An 8,939-nucleotide genomic window follows, 5' to 3' on the forward strand; every position below is an offset into this window, starting at 1 on the left:
CACCCAACTTGTTGTGCGCAACTGGAGACATCTAGCCAGGGACCGAGCTAGATAGAGAAGTTTGTTGGTAAGACCCTAGTTCACACAGAACTGTAGCGCCACCTTAAGAAAGTAAGTAAGATAACAAGGGGGAGTGATGACCCAATAACAGCCGAAGCATTCTAATCGGGTCCAAAGGATTCACTGTGTTTCCAAGGAAAGTTAACAATCATAATGTCTTTTTGATCAACTCTTAATGGCGTAATTAATACACCTGATTTTTAAAATGTAAAAATTTTAACTACAATGGAGGTAATCAAAAAACATGAAGTACACAATTAATGCACATTTCTCAAAATCGCACTAATTATGGCATACATGGGCCATTTTTACTCGCATATCTAAACTTTTGAATATGAATTGAAACCTCTTTTTTTTAGTATGACAAGGTTAGGTTAGGTTAAAGTGGCTGTCCGTGATGGAATAGTCTACACTTAGGCCAGTTTAATGACGCATTGTGATACTACATGAATCTTGAGACTTTGTTTGAAGGTCAATGAAACCAGTTTGAGTCCCTTGGGAAATGATTACATTAATATGATTGAGATCGTTTAGATGGTTATAAAAGAATTCTTCTAGATCCTATGCAGCTTCTGGAAGTGATTTGAGAATACGCCTAGCCGCGTCTGCTTTCCTATTATAAGACAATGCCCGATTATGACACCGATAATCGAGCTTATATCTGCTTAGAGATAGTAAGCACCTTGAGCGCTTTAAATCTAGTGTAGGCCAGATGGTTTTTGTGACCTAAAACGTGGCGATGTACCTCCTTCATAGCGTCCTGCGTTAGCAATAGTTTACATGTAGCTATTGGTATGTTGTCACGCTCATTTCTGTTACAATTATTGCAAAAAAGAGAATCTGACAGAATATAATTGAAACTCAATATTTCAACTCTTGCTCTGAAATATGTAATGTTTGCTGACAATGACGATTAAGATGTTGAGGGTATATATTTTCATCATCAACTTTTTAGATGATATTAGTTAAACATTGTGTTAAAATCTGCAAGATCTAGAAACACAATTATGCAAAGAGGCAAGTTGATTCCATTCCTTGCAAGGAGACTTGTAAATATTGGAACTTGGTTTTCTCATTACTCTTCTAAGAAAATCTGCATGCAGTTTTAAGTTTTTAACAACGCAAATTGCGTACGTTGGTGTCGAACTACGCAATCGAAATAATCTTTACAATAAAAGACGTTGTGTGAACTCAAATTTAAACCAAAAGGAAATTGGCCAGATTATGTTGAAAGTTACTTTAGTAGTTGTAGTTCAATGCTTACTTAATCCCCATACTGCACTGAGTGATGAGTACACATCTTAAGATATAATTTATATTAAGCTTTCTTAGAATTTTGTATTCCCCGTAGCGTGATGGTTAGTGCGTTGAACTGTCATGCAAGGGATCTTGGGTTCAATCCCTGCCTGTGCCACGGGTACTGCCTCTTGCGATGAATTGACAATTTCTACAAGAGAAAAAAAAAGTGCTTTCTCAAATTAGCCGTTTGGATTCGGCATATAAACTGTAGTTCCCTTCCATATCTGCTAACATTACTCGAACACAGGAATGGTTGAGAGTTGTCAGTCACTAGGCCCTGGTTCTTCATGGACTGTTGCACCACCTAATTTATTTATTTTTCTTAGAATTAAGTATCTGATAATGCAAACAAAAGGTAAAGGATGTAAATAGGTAGATACTTAAGTTTGGAATTCTTCCTTAACCTATTTTCAAATTTGGATAATTCTTTAATCCGTTTTTTGTGAGTACCTTCTATTTAGCACATAAGGGGCTCACATAGAAGGATCACACATTGATCAATTTAAAATTCGTTACTATTAGAACAATAAATTTTATTGCTGTCTATTCTATCAATGAAGCTAACAATATTTTTCTTCGCCAATTTGTAGCACGAAGACATTTTGTTTTTTTAAAAGCTATCAGCACTTCTTGTCGAGATTCACTAAAATAGTTGTATTGAGCTTTGCAGTGATATACAGTCGAAAACTGCTCGGAGTCTTCATAAAATTTAACTACACACGGAACCGCAGGAAACAACATCAGCGCTGAGATCAAACGCAGAATTACTCTTGATAACCGCTGTTTCTTTAGGCTAAGAACGCAATTGAGTGGTAAAGTCCTCTCTCGAGGGACCAAAATGTCGCTATAAAAGACCCTTATAATCCCCGTCCTGCAATACGGTGCAGAAGCATGCACATGACAAAAGCGGATGAAAGTACCTTGAGTCGGTTCGAGAGAGAAAAGTTCTTCGTGTAATCTACGGTCCTGTACGCATCGAAGGGGAGTGATGGAGAAGATGGAACGACGAGCTGTACGGGCTGTACAGCGACGTAGAATTAGCCAAAATGGTAAAAGTCCAACTACTAAGATGACTGGGTCACGTAGAGCGCATGGAAACCAATGCTCCGGCCCGGAAAGTCTTCGAATCCATACCCACATGACAGCGCAGTAGAGGAAGACCGAGGATCAGGTGGCGCGCACAAGTGGAAAGTGACCTTACCCAACTTGGAGACATCTAGCTAGGGACCGAGCTAGATGGCGAAGTTGTTGGGTGAGGCCCTAGTTCACACAGGACTATAACGCCACCTTAAGTAAGTAAGGAACTTTGATTTGACCACATTGAATCTATTTTTTTGAGAATCATTGCTTTACCAACAATCTAATCAATCTGTGAGCCCAATACCATTCACAACATCTATACTAGAAAATTGGAGTGAAAGAATGCACTGCTGCGAAGCAAGCCGACGCTTCCAATTGGAGGACGTTTTTTCGATATGAAAAGGAACGTACAAAATTGATTTTTATTTTATTGAGTGGCCCAACAGTCCGTTGAGAACTAGGACCTAGTTACTTACAACTCTTAACCATTCCTGTTTGTGAGTAATGTTGTCAGGAATGGAGGGGACCTACAGAATCCGAACGGATAATTTGAGAAAGCACTTTTTCATGAGAAGAGTTACTCTTGGAGAATTTGTCAATTCCTCGCAAGAGGCAGTACCCGTGAAAAGACTTTCGATGGCACAGGCAGGGATCGAACCCAAGACCTCTGGCATGACAGTCCAACGCACTAACCATCATGCCACGGGTATGGCCCGTATTTTTAAATACCCTTTCTCTAGGATATAGTTTAATTTTGTAACTTTTCATATATTAAGTATATATTGTAAAGACCTAAAAATTAACTATTCAGTGAATCAAAACCAAACATAACGATTATATCTTTTGGATTAAAAATGTCATAACTTTTAAAAAGTCGACAAATGGAATAACTATAGGTGCTGTTAGTATTGACACCAATTAGATATAAAAACAGGTTTTCGCTGATAGACAAATTTAATAAAAAAAAGCTTAAAATTTCACTCTCGAACGAGATATATTGAGGAATCCGCATCATTCACTTTGAGAGACATAATTTTTGGTAAATATATCAAACAAATAGTCTGGAGTATTTACCAATTCCAAAGACGAGAATGTGTCAAAAATTGAATCCGATTCTCGTGGCCGGATGTAGTGATTATGCAAAAGTTTTCAATAAGGAAAGTGAATTAAAAAAAGAAAATTATTTCTCAAACAGCGTTATTTTTGTTTCTTTTTCGTTTTTTTTTTTTAAATACCTACGTAAATCTCAAAAAAAATCACAAGGTAAACTACTGGCCCTATTTCAAAACCAGCACACATGTAAATATTCTTAGAAAGAACTTTCTTCACTTAGAGGAAATGCCAAACAAACAAGAACAATACACAAACAACAACAACAACAACCAAAGTCAATATCCATCTATCTGTCAACTCAGAAAACTAGATTTGCACATAAAAATATGTATAATCAATAAACGAAATAGAAAAGAACTTAATTATTGATTATAAATGCAGACTGCTTGGCCTTGGCCTTGAAATTATAAGTTTGCTGGAACTCGTTAAATAGTGTGAAAAATTTACATAAAAAAGAAAATTGCATTTCTTTTAAATCGAGACCGAGGAAAATACACCTTTTACGAAACACCATAGTTCATGGTTATATAAAAATGAAAATCGAAAAAAAAAGAAAAAACTAAATTACCAAAAGTATTTTCGAATCGCCAAAGAACACAAATAAACTTATTTTGCGATTCAAAAAGATACCTTCTAGCAAATCACTTTCGATTACATAACAACTAAAATTTTAATTTTTTGTCTTCTCTACAGTTCTTCCACTCCACCAAAAAACACTTATTTGTTCCGTGAACTTCAATTATGGGACAATTTAATGTGAATACATACTTTTTATTTATTAAAAAAAGTTAACACTAGTTTCCTAAGATGATGGGAAGGGCTCCTCCAAGAACCGAAAAAAAGAGAAAAAATTTCAATTAGGTCACGAGTTTCTAACCGATTGTATTTTAGTTCAATTTTTCAGCGAGATAAATTGATTTGTTTCTACTAACCAGGTGATTAAGCAAGATTAATTCGTATTTTGTTAATATTTGCAACTTCAAAACCGATTATTTATTTAGTTTCCAGATGCACGACTATCTGAAGTGCATAAGAAAATTTTCACGCGACGAGCTTTTTCGATTCCCCTTCTGGTCGAGGGAAATGTTCTGCACTGACTGAGAACGAGAACCGAGAACCAAAAAAAAGTTGTAGCATATAAATTCTGAGTTGTGAGTTTGTGAGCAGCAAAGCTTTGAGTCACTGCCACTGGATATGGATTCAAATTGTATGGCGGGTGGTGGTGGCTGGTGTCGGTGGGATGGCCGGCCAGGTTTGTGGTATCAATCGGCAAAGTCGAAAAGGAGGCAACTACACTATTTACCAACCATACGTAATCAATTTTGTTTTGTTCTTTTTTGGGGCAAAGAGACTTATTTTCTAGAATCCTATCTTATTGTTGTGACGGTGGTGAGGTGGTGTGTGCAGAGCAAACAAGTGAATTATTTTATTTGCGCTATTTAAGGAAATTGTTGAAAGCAGAAAAAAATTCCGAAAGGGCAAAACACAAGTCCATATTCGGAAATTCAAATTTATACACCGACTTTTTAATCAAAAATATAAAATTTAATGATTGGAACAAACAAAAAAACGAGCCCCCATCTATGTACCTCCTCCAGATTAGAAACAATTAATCAAACAAAATGAGACTAGGCAAAGCACATGTAGGTGTAGTTGGTTCTGGTAGTGTTCTCTCTGCGGAGCTGCTTTGCAATTCCAACTCGGAAGTAGAAGTAAATGTTATGGTTTGACAGTTGGAGTAGAGGCAATCACACGCCCTTGATTGACAAGGATACTGTCGCCGCAACGCAACGTGCTCCGAATTGTGCTACTTCGAAATTCCATTCATTTGCTTTTGCATTTCACGCGAATCACAACTTTTTCAAAATTAACTTTCACCAGAAGTTAGGCAATCTCATAATCATCACCATTTTTGGTGACGTGAAAACCTTATTTATCCAATTTGATATCTTACTATCTTCACTTTTGATAAAGGTTACCCAACTTTATTTACACGTTAGAAAAATTAAAAAAATATTTACGAGACTAAAGTTACTCTCTTTTACCTTTTTAGTCCTTTTTTTTGGGCCTGGGAATGTGATAAATTGAGATTTTCTTTTGTTTATTTGTCGCTCTTCTCGATAAGGAATCACTTTTTTTTTATTAATTTTGCAATCCCAGTTGATTTTATTGTGAGATAAAACTCGAAAAATTTAGCTTTAGCTTCTAAGGGTCGTCGGATATGTTAAAAATAAAATTATTAGGCTCTTGCTCTTTAGTCTTTAGCCGAAACGAAAAACGAGACCTACTTGATTATTCTAATGAAATTGAAGGTAGAAATATTTTTTTTATTCGGTAATCTGTCGTCGTCGGTGGACGGTGGTATTTTAGTATTAGTATTTTAAGGTTGGTAGTCTAATGTCGATGAAGCTGGATGCAGTTCAATTTTGAATGGTTTTCCGAAAATGGTTGTAACCAAGGCTAATGACAGTTGTTTTTCGAGCTTGAAAGTATGCAATGGATTTATGAAAATGGCTATTGTGAATGTAGCACGTATAGGGTGCCTGAAATGCTTTTAAAAAAGTCTGGATCTGTGAGGGAAACGCCTAAAGTGATAAGTGGTTGTTATGATTTCTATAACCACCAATTGGTCGCTCCGACCAGAGAGAAAAAACTAATCGAGAGAGCCAAATTTCCTCGTCTCCGTCCCTTCGATACCGCTTAGTCTCATTTTTTATAGCGTGTTGAATTCGTATCGGTGTATACATGTTTTCACCTCGGAGAGCAGAAAGAGAATGAGACATTTGATATTTCTTTCTCTCTCTGGTTTTCACAAATTAATTCTATCAACAAATTTTCGTTTGACAATAAATTGCGGTAAACCTTATAACGGTAGATCGTGGTGAATTTGTTTTCCCTTCTTCTTATCTGAGTTACAGATAGATGGCATTAACAACCAAAACAAGAAAAGATGTGTTCAGAAATAGTGTAACAAGGTTAAGGTTTTTTAGACTAGACTTTATTTGTATATATGAACGAGTAAACATGATTTTTATAAATGGCACCCTTAGAATGAAAGTGACCTAACTCAAAAATTGCAACTTGTGGGAAATGAACAAAAAGTCTTCAAGAAAGTGAAGTTTTGAGTAATTTTGATTGTATTTCTCACATACATATTTCAATGGAATTTAATTATTTGCCAAATTATGTGAGAAATACAATTAAAATTACTTCAAACTACACTTTGTTGAAGACTTTTTGGTCATTTCCCACAAGTTGCATTTTTTGAGTTAGGTCACTTTCATTCAAAGGGTGCAAAATGTATGCTATGTTTATTTCAATAGTAATACCTTAACTAATAACTTAACTACTTTATTATCTTAAATATATTGCATTGAATTATTTTACATCGTATTAATTATAATAGGCGGAAATAATAAAGTTCTTCAGGTTACCGGGAATATTTATACAAAATATCATATCTTCTGCAATTGTGGTATCAATTCATATTTTATATAACTTAGTGTTAGCGTAACTATATAACTCAAAGATAAGATATACTCGTAAATAGTTAGAACTGGAACAATTATAAAAACGCTGGATAGAACTTAAATTTTGGTTGAAGAACAAATTTGTATATTCTTTTCACAAAACCAATGTCCTAGCGAGAATACAAATACTTTTACTTTTGTACAAAAGTACTTTTCGGCTTATGTAGTTAAGCCTTTAAAAGCAACACACTTGCTTAGTGGAAAGCAGTAAGAATAGCTTATCGCCAATTCACAAATCTTATGCAATGAAAATTGCCAACAGAAGTAACAAGTTAAAGGTTTTTTTATTTAGTCTCTACTTAAATCACTTATTTTCAGTATTTTGGAAATGTCGTGAGTACTAAAAAGAAAATAAACAACGAGTACACACAAATAAAATAGGAATGTAAAAAATAGATGAGTATATAAAAATGTTTACATGTTCCTGCGTTGTTTTATTTTCATGATCCATGTTTACATTCTTTAACTCTCGTTTGCAATGTTCCAGCAACTCTTGCAGCCAAAATTAAGTCGATGAACTCTGAAAATTGAAACAAATCTGAGTTTTTTTTTTGTATTTTCCAACGGTCTGAGCGAAAATTAAACGCATAAACGCAGCTAAAGAGGTCCCTAGACTATCAATATTATTGTGCAATTTTTGATATTGTACAATATTATTGAGAGTCTAGGGCTCATATTGAAGGGTTGTGCAATATATTGTACGAAATCAAAATCCTTTTGATATTTATTGTGCAACCAAATTTATTGTATAGTCTGTGGATGTGTTTGCACAATATTTTGTCATTTGTTTTGAATTTTCGTAGTGAAAACATCTCCCTGAATTAAATGTCAAAATGGCAAACAATAATAATAAAAAAGAGGAACGCAAATTCATAGTGGAATTAATCGAAGTATATGAAACTTTGCCTGCTTTGTGGAATGTGAAGTGTAAAGAATATTCCAACAGAAATCTTAAAAGTGACCAATACGAAAAAATGCTTGCAAAATACCGCGAAAGATATCCCGACGCTGATAAGGCTCAACTGATCCAAAAACTGAACTCTTTGCGAACTAATTACAGGAAAGAGCTAAAAAAATTTCTGATTCGGAAAAAAGTGGTGCTGGAGCCGACGAAGTTGTTTAACCAAGTTTGTAATATTTTGATGCGCTTCATTTTTTAAGGACATTAGAGCAACCATGCTCTTCAAAGAGCAGCATGAACAACAAAGCAAATGATACAAATACAAGGAATGAATTTGAACAAATCTCCGCAGCTTGGGCAGTCGATTTGCAGAGAATGGAACCAGAGCAACAAATTTTTGCAAAAAAAAGCCATAAACGACATATTATTTGAAGGCCGTATGGGAACTTTAAACCGAAATTCAGTCAAAATAAATATGGATGGTTACAACAGTGCGTCGTGTTTCACTCCGTACAGCTTTGTAATGTCAACGCCAAGCCCAGCTGTTGTGTATTGGGAAGAGGATACGAACTCGCAAAATGTTTCTAAATTCTTTTCTACTTTTCAATAAATAAATAAATATTACATATGTATTTACGTATGTATTTATGTACAGATATATGTAAAAACTAAACATAGATGTGTAATCTTGTATTTTATTTAACTAACCTTGATGTAATCCTTCAGCACGTGTATTAAAGCTGTACAAGTTTCAGTGACGATTAAGCCAATCGATTGCGGGGATATTGCGCTTGTAAATTTTAAGTCTTCGAAAGTATTTCCGGTAGCAAGGAATCGTAGTGTACTTGACAAACGCTGGGAAGGGGGAATAGCATCTCGCAGTTTGGTATTTTTCTTTATAATTATAGACGTAATCATTTCAAGCAGTTCATTATAAAATCCATCGTCCATCCTCA

At 35.0% G+C, this 8,939-nt stretch overlaps 1 protein-coding gene across 7 annotated transcripts in view; it reads right to left on the bottom strand.

Annotated features, from left to right (window-relative positions):
* LOC129948247 (2-oxoglutarate dehydrogenase-like, mitochondrial) overlaps positions 1–5,882 on the bottom strand; it is a 45,002-nt gene extending 39,120 nt beyond the window's left edge. For 3 of the 7 annotated variants that reach the window (XM_056059171.1, XM_056059170.1, XM_056059167.1), the window contains exon 1: positions 4,485–4,654. The gene's annotated coding sequence lies outside the window, so the exon portion shown is untranslated. Of the gene's footprint in view, positions 1–4,320; positions 4,376–4,484; positions 4,656–5,597 lie in introns of those variants that run through there. The other 4 variants (XM_056059168.1, XM_056059169.1, XM_056059172.1 and 1 more) reach the window with 4 other exon arrangements.
* Between the last annotated feature and the right edge of the window lie 3,057 nt (positions 5,883–8,939).

This window comes from Eupeodes corollae, chromosome 2 (assembly GCF_945859685.1).
Source record: "Eupeodes corollae chromosome 2, idEupCoro1.1, whole genome shotgun sequence".
Taxonomy (NCBI): domain Eukaryota; kingdom Metazoa; phylum Arthropoda; class Insecta; order Diptera; family Syrphidae; genus Eupeodes; species Eupeodes corollae.